Genomic DNA, 10,371 nt, shown 5'->3' on the forward strand with positions numbered 1-10,371 from the left:
CGGAGATTGTAACCCAAGGAGGGGGGGCCAAGCTGATGGCGATATTTTTTGTGGATAAGACAAACAGTCTCTAAAATAAAAAGGCATGGCAATGTCAGGACAGAGTGTTTTAAAAATAATGGCCTACAGGGGCTACGAAAGGGAGCTGCACACATGTAGCATATGGCTCTTTTTTGCAAAATAAATAGAGAGCTGAACAAGTACTAAGAGCACACACCCCAAAACACAATACCATATCTCAGATGAGACTCAATAAGAGCATGGTAGGCAATTTTGGCCACATCAAGTCCCAGAGAATGTGTTATTACTCTAATAGCATAACAGTTGGATGATAACTTCCCTAATAAAGAGGAGATATGATTTTCAAACTTTAATTGCTTATCAATCGTCAGGCCCAAAAATTTGCATGTTTCAGAAGGACTTATTGTTTCATTTTGCAAAGTGACAGTTTAAGTTAAGATTTAAAGAATTAAATCTTCATCAATGATATTCCTTAATCTCTTGGTGTCAGTGTCATGCCAAAGTAATGTTGTATCATCCGCAAAGATAGTAAATTTGCCCCTAATTGGAATTTGAGATATATCATTGACATATAGCAGGAACAATATTGGTCCAAGAACAGAACCCTGGGGTACACCAGCGTCCATATCCAGACGGGATGACATATCATTGTCAAAGAATACCCTTTGTGTTCTTCCAGATAGGTAAGAACGAAACCAGTCGAGAGCAACTCCTCTGAATCCATAGGTTTCTAGCTTCTGTAGCAGTATTCTGTGACTTACACAGTCAAACGCCTTAGATAAGTCACAGAACACCGCCGCCGCACTCTCCCCAGCGTTCAACCCCATGTACAGACTCTCCAAAAAATTGAAAATAGCATCAGATGTACTCAGTTTCGTCCGGAATCTTTCTACAAGCTTGCCAAGCGTGGGAAGCAGGGCTATGGGTCTGAAATTTGATGGGTCATCATAGTTTCCACCCTTAAATAATGGTATAATCAAGGCATCCTTGAGTAAATGTAGAAAGAACCCACTTGAAAGTGAAACATTTAACACCTCAGCCAAAGAATCAAGGGTTGGTAGCGGTAGCGCTGTTAGGACCTTTAGTGACAGCCCATCCCATCCAGAGGAGTTCTTCTTTTTCATTGAGGATAGAGCTTCCATTATTTCACTAGAATCTGTTGGTCTAAAGAAAAATGTTTCAGGCACCTTAATCACAGCATAAAGAAGCCTTAATGTTGTGTAAGTATAAGCGCGGATCTCTAACAGACTGAGGCAATAATATTGATAGACCCAAAGCAACACCCTGGAAAAAATGATTGAGTGTTTCGGCCGACACCGTGCTATTAGAAACAGAAGGGTTCCCACGTTCGCCTCGTAAGTCATTAACAATTTTCCAAGACTCTCTAGACTTATTTCTTGATTGGTTTATTTTACTTGAGTAGTATAAGTTTTTTGCCAATTTCACTGTATCGCGGTAAATTTTGTTTTTGTAAAAATTGATATCTATTAAAGTAGGATATGAATTTGGAGTTGTCCAGGGCAAACTTTCGTATGGAGTGCAAATACCGAAGATTTTTACCAGAAACTAATAGACCCCTGCTATACCAGGGTCTTCTCCTTCTTTCCCTAATTGTCACCATGGGGAAAGTTGACTCAAAAACATCCACTAAAGTTGAATGGAAACTCTCAAAAGGATCACCGTTGTTAAGTATGATACCATTCCAGTCTATTGAATTACAACATTCTTTAAACTTTAAATAATTTTTTTCTAGTGAACAACCTTCCGCATTTTTTTTTCTTGAGGTACACTTTTTTTCACTTAGAAGAAAGGAACATAATACGGCCTCATGATCAGACAACCCGGCATTTACAATTCCACATGCAACCTGCGTTTCACAGAGAGTAGAGCAAACATAATCTAAAAGTGATGCTGAATTAGCAGTGATTCGAGTAGGTTGGTCAACATGCAAACTTAAATTAAAAGATTTCAGCACTCTATGTATCGACAAATGATTGTTAGAGTTATTGCAGTCTAAAAAATTTACATTAATGTCACCTGTCAATATTAGTGATGCATTTACCGATATTTGGCTTAAAATGTTATATAATTTATCAATAAAACTACTAAAATTACTCGAGGGTGACCTGCCAAGGCCTAAAATGTACAAATTTAATTCTTTAAAATAAACAATGCAAAATTCAAAAGTTTTTTCTTCCAGGAGATACTCAAACTTGGTTATATCAACAAAGTTATATCTTTCTAAAAACTTATTCTCTATTAATATCAAAGTTCCACCATGATTATACTGAGTACGGGAATAGATGGATGCAAGAGCATAACTTTCTATAAAAAAAGGTTCACCCTGTTTGAGCCAATGTTCAGTCAAAATAACAATGACAGGGTTATCTTCATATGCTAAAAATAAAGAAAGTTCATCAGATTTATATGATAAAATATCACAAAGTGATTTCGGTGATAGCCGATGTGGATCAAATTGTATAGTTGGCCGGTGTTCTGCTTGGTTAAAATAGATTTGTATAAGAGAAATTTTCTATTTTTCTGCAAATTCTCTTTATATTTTTTGTAACCTAAAGTTACAAAAAGTTGTAAAAATATAAAAAGGAAATGTGTTTGAAAGAACGTAAAGGTATTGATGACAATTTTTTTTTAGTCGAGTGAAGTATGTAATATCACGTTCGTAGTTTTCTTTTCTGTTTGGCCCGTCTTTTAATTCGATTTTCCCGCGCTTAATCCAATTCAAATTCAGCGCTGGGTTTGCTGCTTTGTTTCAAACACGAACTTAAAAATATACTAGGTATATTTTTAAGTTCGTGTATATATTTTTAAGTAAGGTATATCTATAAGTTCGTGGTTTAAAATCATCAAATCAAAAAAAATCGAATCTTGAATTGGTTGAGCGGACTGCCAATAGAGTGACTTACAAATGTCAAAATTAATTCGATATATTGCACCTTCAGTAGAGCCAAACCCGCCAAACGTTTCTTCCCGCGTTCCGTCTCTTCAAAGCAACCCGCATTTCTCTATGACGTTTTGTGCCTTTGTGTAACAAAGGAATATACGGGTATTTATTTAATACAAGTGTCTAGGTAACAACTTTTCCGATGGAGTGCACTGTTTCGCCCCGTCGCCTGATCGCCCCCTGGCCCGTCGATTCATTTAAATATGTACTTGCACTTTATATTATCCTGTATTGATTGTATTTAGATATTAGGTTTTTGAAGCCGAACGGAATGGTTGTTTTGATTTTGATAGATTTAATTATACTGGTGACACGTTATTGAGTTATTTTACGGATATACCTGGTAGTAATAAAATATGTTTTGTTTTATTACTACATGCCTACCTTATAAGGGGTTCCAATTTTTTTTTAAAGTCTAGTCGGATCCGTCGATTTTTGTTTCGAAAATTTCAAAAATAGTACAGAAGGTGTGACGTTTAGTACGATCGATTATCAACCAACGATATCGATTAGCAATCACTCAACGATATTAGAATTTAGCCGGTAAAAACTGCGTTGAAAGCCTTTTCTGGATAGATGAGATCTAAGAAACTACCGCTTTTTTAATATTATTTTTTTATAAAATTGTTAGTTAATGGACCAATCTAGACATCTGTAAAATCAATTTTTTGAAATTTAAATTCTAAACAGCTAAAATATAGCGTTGAAAATTACCTTAATTTTCTGTATGTTTAAGCATTGTTTTTTTATAGGATTTTAGGCCTAATTAAAAAAAAATAAAACTACAGAAGTCTAGTTTTGTCCTTTCTGAACAAATATTTTAAAACCCAATATCAAAAAGCCTTTTAGATTCTTAGATCTCATCTCTCCAGAAAAGCCATTTTTTGGCCAATTTTCGCAGGCCAGCGCCGTAGCAACAATATAACGGGCCTGGGTTCGAGACTATATCCGCGGGCCCCTAAAGAGATACTAACCTTCGTCTCTCCCTAAATCGACGGCTTAAGGAAAGAAAAAATTAAAAGGTTACTAATAAAATTAATATGTTTAATATTAATATGTTAACTAAACTTTTATGAAATTAATATTAAGACAAAAATACTAATAACAGTAGTTACGGAAACTATAAAAATATTAAAAACATATGTATATATATATAAAAAACATTTAAAAAAGTATTCATCAAAAAAACGTCTACGTTTAGAAATTCGTTTTTGACCAAACTCTGGACTTATATCCCATTTACTCGCCGTGGCTTGAGCTTCTTCATTTACATTTAGAAACTCATTTCGAAGATTAGATATGTCATTTGTAACGTTTTTTAGGAGTTTACTCGATTTTTGTATATCTTGCTGCTCATTTTGTAAAAGTTTTGATGCTGCGTCTATGCTATTTAAAATTCTAGATTGCAAAATAATTAGAAATACTGTTTCAAAGTTTTGCAATGTCGTTTTACATCCTTTAGAGTCGTCAATTTCAGTTTTATTATTTGATGTTAAAATAATTTTTGACGAGGCCTTAAGAGCATCAAGATACCTAAATCTTAAGGCTTTTATAGCATCATTTCATGAAGAACCCGTTGGTCTTAGTTTTTTAAGCTTTACATTCGACTCGCTCTTACATGACTCAAGCAACACTCATCTTTTAATATTGTGGGCAAAAAAAACATACAAGCTTTGCACAAAATCAAAAAAATTTCTAATTTTTTCTACATTATTTACAGAATCGTTTAAAACCAAATTAAGATTATGCGCAGCACAGTGTACAAAAGGAGCATTTTTCGCCACTTTTAAAATTCTAGATTGAAGCCCATTATACATACCGCTCATATTTGCGGCACCATCGTAGCCTTGACCACGCAATTTCTTTAAGTTGCTAATTTCATTAATTTCATTTATAATTTCATTGGTAAGATTTTCCGATGTCTGATTTTCAATTGGAATAAAACCCATAAATGACTCTTTAATAACAATATCTACTAACTTCTTATTTTGATCATATTCAACAGAAACATATCGAAAAATAAGACTAAGCTGATCAATTTTAGATATATCCTGGGTAGTATCTATAATTATTGAAAAAAAGGAGCCGACTCTATAGATTTTTTATTTCATTTTTAACAGCTTTTCCTAATATATTTATTATTTCATTTTGTATTTGCGGACTTAAATAAGTAGTTGACATTTTCGAATGATTCTCTAATAAATTTTTTAAAACTTAATCATACTTAGAAAGTAACTTTATAATCGACAAAAACACTCCTGGATTGCTTGAATTTGAGTTTTCATTTGTACCTCGAAATGGCATATTTGTTGTCGCTAAACTAAGAGTTACATCAATAATTCGCTCTAGTATTTACCTCCATTTATTAATCTCCTGACGAAACAAATCTTCTTGGGCTTTGTCTATTGTTTTATTATTTTTCCATTTATCAAAAATAGCACAACAATTATTATGCTTATTATTGGCTTCGTGTCTCTTTATAATACGGTTTAAGTGATTCCAGTCACTAAAACCATAAATCAATTGATCGGGTTTTTGTAAGTTACAGAATAACCAACATGGTTGACAATAACATTTATTTAGTTTCAGTGAATAACATAGCCACCATCTTTTTGTTTTAATGCCAGATTTAGATATTTCTGAATAATAAAATGAGGAAAAACTTCTATTATTTGCATCTTTGGGAAATGGTCCTCGTGGATGACAAGGTTCGTTATCAATAATAAATATTTTCTCTTGGATTGATAAAGCTTCGCAAAAATTAGCTTTGTCCGTAGGAAAATTTACCTATAAATATTATTTTTTATTCCTAGTTTTAGCTCTAACGCTAAAACTATTCTAGAATAAAGAGATGTGGAAAGGAACAAATGGATATGGAACAGCGAACGAATAAAAAAATTTAATACAAATTACCAAAAAAAAAAAAAAAAATTTATTCGTGATCTAATTTTAATATAGGTTTTTTACAATCTGATCATAAAATGCGATTTTAATAAAAACAGAAATATTTTATGTAAAACCTACGGGACGTTAGTGTTACAGATCCATTTGTCAGACTATGCACCTACTTACATTAATATCTGGTTCATCAGTGATAAGTATCTCTGATTCGAGTTCATCTTTATTAGTTGAGCATTCAGTTAGGTCGAAAATTTCGGTATTTGCCTTAAGTTCAATTTCAGGTTCAGGAATATTTTCACCTAAAAAAAATTAAAATAAACGATTATGTTATGATTAATATACCACATAACATTCATAATAGGCATCACCATTGATTTTAATTTCTTTGAACTGCTTTGTAAATTTTTGGATGTTCTAGAGTTTGCTCTTCAAGCTCGGCTTTCTTTTTCCTTTTACTTGCACCAGATAAATGTTTATAATTGGAACTCATTTTATAGACTGTTAATAGAAGTAGGAATAAAATACAAACTGCTGCCCTGCCCTGCCCTACCGATAGACCAAAACCAAAAAATAAAATAATCTCTCACATTACATAACAACTCTGATGGGTTTTCCCGGGCCCGGTACACTGTTGTCGGATAGTAATAATTATTATAGGTATGTATGGTCTGCATCGGGACCAGGAATTTTTATTTGGTTTGTTAGATTATATAAGTTCACAATATATTATTAAGTTTTAGTTTAAATTTACATGCTTTGTTTATTTATTTATTATTATGTTTATTAGCTGGCTACGGGCCCTTAAGAGTGGCGGGCCTGGTTCCACCGAACCCGTGGAACCATTGTAGCTACGGCGCTGTCGCAGGCGTATGAAGCCTCTTTTTTTGGGCGACTCTCTGTTTGTAAGGTTGGCGCATCAGCTATCATTTTTTTTGGCGAATGTGCACCTCACGTTATTTTAATAAATTGTTAAAAGTTGATCCAGAGGTCATAATTTTATTTAGAAATACTACCTACATATTTAATATATCAATACCAAAAGTAGATTATAATATTTTATTTTCTGGTTTTTGGCTTGTCTTTTAATTAGCATTTTATAACTTTTATGAGTGCACAATTTCACCTGGCCGAATGAAACCTTTAAAACGAGGTATTTTATTAAATTTGCCCTTATTCAAATTTAAAATCATAAAGCTATCTCCTCCCTCTATTAAGGTAACTACCTAGGGGTTGCTGGTTGCCGATGCCGGGTTAATTCAATAAGGTTGGTGAATATAACAGTGGCGTGTCGTGAGGTTTGTGCCAGGAGGGGCACAGTAAAAAAATAAATTTTTGCAATGCTACGCCTAAAACTCGTTAAAAAATGGTTTCTTTTTTTTTTAATAATGATATCATATGAAACAAAAAAAAAACGAAAACAATGGCACGTTTTGAATAAAAGTTTACCTATCTTTTTTACCTAAATTGAATCCAGGATCGATTGAACTCAACGAAAAAAAAACTGTAATATCAGAGTAGTCTTTTAATAATATCATATAAGTCAGTTCACTAAGAATAAAGGCATTTTCTTAGTACGAAAAAGGAACCATAAAAATAAGGTAAGTATTTACTATTTACATGGATTATTGTTATATCCATGGTATCCATTTAGGTATATTTTAGAATACTAATTTCGAGATCATTTTATGGTAATAACATATTTACACATTATAAACAAGCGAGAGGAGCTATTTTTTAAAACAGAAATCCGCTCGACGGTCCTTCATGGAAATAAATTTTTCGAATACTTAGTGATCAAAATTATTTATTTCATGCACCAAATTTCAATTAATGGACATCATAGCCAGAGCATTTAGTCTATCATTAAGCATGGTATTTCGCGCAAAAATGTCTATGCGTTTAAGCGTAGAAAAAGTACGTTCTGCTTCTGCCGTGGTCATTGGAGTTGTCACGATAATTTTTAATATTTTTGACGTTTCAATAAACGTCTCATGAAGGGTGTTGTCCATGATAAATGAAAGAAGATTCATTGCTCCAACTATTTCTTTTAAATCATCTCTCGAATAGATTACCTCTAATTCTGTTCTTAGCCTTGATTTGGTCAGCATTGGATAAAATGAAGCTACATCATCTAAAACTGCTACAGGAAACTTTTTTGAAAATTCTGAATATTTTTCTGTATTAAACAGGTAAGCGGCTTGCAAATGACCCCGATAGGAAAAACGATCCTTCATTTGAGTTGTAATTGTATCACAACTTTCTTTGGCAATAACACTTCGAAAATTATCATCGGTTCGTCTTCTCTTAGGCGTAGGAAATTCGGATTCGACAATCTTTTGAATCGAATCAGTTTCATTTCGGATATTAGAAATATTTTTCTCAAAAATTAACAATTCTTTTTGCAACTGAACGCTGTCTTTATTATTAGATTGAAGCTGATTGTACAGTATGTCAACGTGTGGTAAAATTCTGTGAAAAAGTGTTAACCAAAAAACAAATTCTGGATCTTCCAATGCTTTTCGTAGACCGGAAGCTTCATTTGACGTAACGCCTTTTTCACACCTACTTTCAATTTCTTCAAACACTTCTATAAGTTTTTTGCGATTTTCGTAAACAAAATTAACTGTGCGAATATTATAGTTCTATCTAGTAACAACCGCTCTTGGTAATCTTTTATTTATGATTTCTTGTAAAACGTCACACCGATGAGATGAGTTTGAAAAAAAAACGGGTATTGCTGAGAGATTACTAAAGAACACGCGAACTTTAGCGTTTTGTGATGCCGATTTCTGCATTATTAGGTTTAATTGATGGGCATAACAATGAATGAAATGGGCATTTGGGTATTTTTTTTTTAATTTGAGCTTGAACACCGTTGTTCAAGCCGCTGATAACATTTGCACCATCATAAGTTTGTGCTATCAATTTTTGAGGAGTTTTTAAAACTAGGGGATCAATTTGATCTTCTATGCATGTTTTTAATCCAGTGGCTGTTTTATCTGTAACCCTTAAAAAAACCCAAAAATGTTCACGGATGGATTCTTCATAAAAATACCTAATATTAACACCATTTGACAATAATTCGAGACATCAGTGGTTTCGTCGCATTGGATTGATAAATAGTCAGCATTTTCAATTTGCTTGCAAATTTCTTCTCTACATACTTGTAACATACTATCGAGAATTTCGTTTTGGATATAATATTTGAGGTCCCTTTAAAAACAGTAGCCGTACGCAAGTGTTCCTTTAATGTATTGTCGAGCTCTGCAGTAAAGTTAATTACCTCTTTAAATATTCCTTGATTTTCTGAGGATTCTCTTTCATCATGACCTCTAAGTGCTAGTTCAAAAGCACTACAAAATTTTACACAACTAATTATCCTTTTTAATATATGATGATTTTTCTCGACGTTATTATTATGTAAAATAATACTTTCTCTGTAAGCAGAGCTTAACTGTGTCATAATATTAACCTAACCGAGTATAGCTAAAGCAGTGCAAGAATTGATGTGGTCACGAGACGATTCATGTTTTCTCATTTTCTCAGGAAGATGGTGTAAATCACTGATTCCTTTCCTTGCCCAGTTGGAGTCCATTCTAGAGTCAGCTTTAAAAAACAACAGACACGGGAAACAGAATAACAAATTTCTTATTTCACACCCACATATCCACTTATTTTTTTCATAAATATCCTTTGAAAATCATCGGGTAAAAGATCTGTTATCGGCTTTTCGCGTACTAGTTTACGTTAAATTTAAATTTGGCAAGGGCCTTCTCAGTTCTTTAATTTTGACCTTATCGGCCAACGGCAGTCTATCAAAATTGATTTCAATAATATTATTCATCATAAAACGTAAAAAAATCCTCAAAGCCCAATAACGATACCACCAATACAAAAATCGATAATATCGACAAAACAGTACCTCGTTAATTGCCGATTAAAACGCGCCTTTCCTTGCAGAATAAAAACATCAGGCCGCAGAAAATCCGCGCCCTAATTGACCTTATGCAACCTGAATATTACAGGGCCTCGTGCATGCTCACGCCGCCGAAATCCTACATCGATACTATCGGTAGTATCGGTACATGTCGAGGCGGACGGCGCTGTTTTTGCGCGGCCCAGCCCCAGCCATATGATTCAATCTTCTCACGTGTGCACGTGCCAACGAGGACGAAGAGTTATAGATAAGAGCGAATGTGATGGTTAGATACGACTTTTTTTAGTTTAAATTTTTACTTAGTAACACAATGTAAAATGTAAAAAAAAAATTGGTGTTGCACATTGTCTTGGAGGGGCGCGCGGCCACACGGCCTTATGGAGCAACCGCCACTGGATATAATAATATTGTATTGTCATAAGACAAGAACCCAATGTTTGTGTAAACAATTTGTTACAATCGATTAAGTAGAAGTAGTTCAAAAGTCAAAAAGTTAGTGCAATATTTGAAACAATCAAAATGAACATATATTTTAGATACGGGCCAAAGA

The 10,371-nt window shown here is 33.5% G+C and overlaps 1 long non-coding RNA gene across 1 annotated transcript; it reads right to left on the reverse strand.

Moving 5' to 3' along the window:
* Window positions 1-5,550: 5,550 nt before the first annotated feature.
* Window positions 5,551-6,361, reverse strand: LOC126739976 (uncharacterized). Its single transcript, XR_007661755.1, has 3 exons — window positions 6,253-6,361; window positions 6,056-6,183; window positions 5,551-5,770 (listed from the first exon to the last, which is right to left on the reverse strand). It is a non-coding gene; the product is annotated as an uncharacterized LOC126739976 (long non-coding RNA).
* Between the last annotated feature and the right edge of the window lie 4,010 nt (window positions 6,362-10,371).

This window comes from Anthonomus grandis, chromosome 8 (assembly GCF_022605725.1).
Source record: "Anthonomus grandis grandis chromosome 8, icAntGran1.3, whole genome shotgun sequence".
In the NCBI taxonomy this organism is placed as follows: domain Eukaryota; kingdom Metazoa; phylum Arthropoda; class Insecta; order Coleoptera; family Curculionidae; genus Anthonomus; species Anthonomus grandis.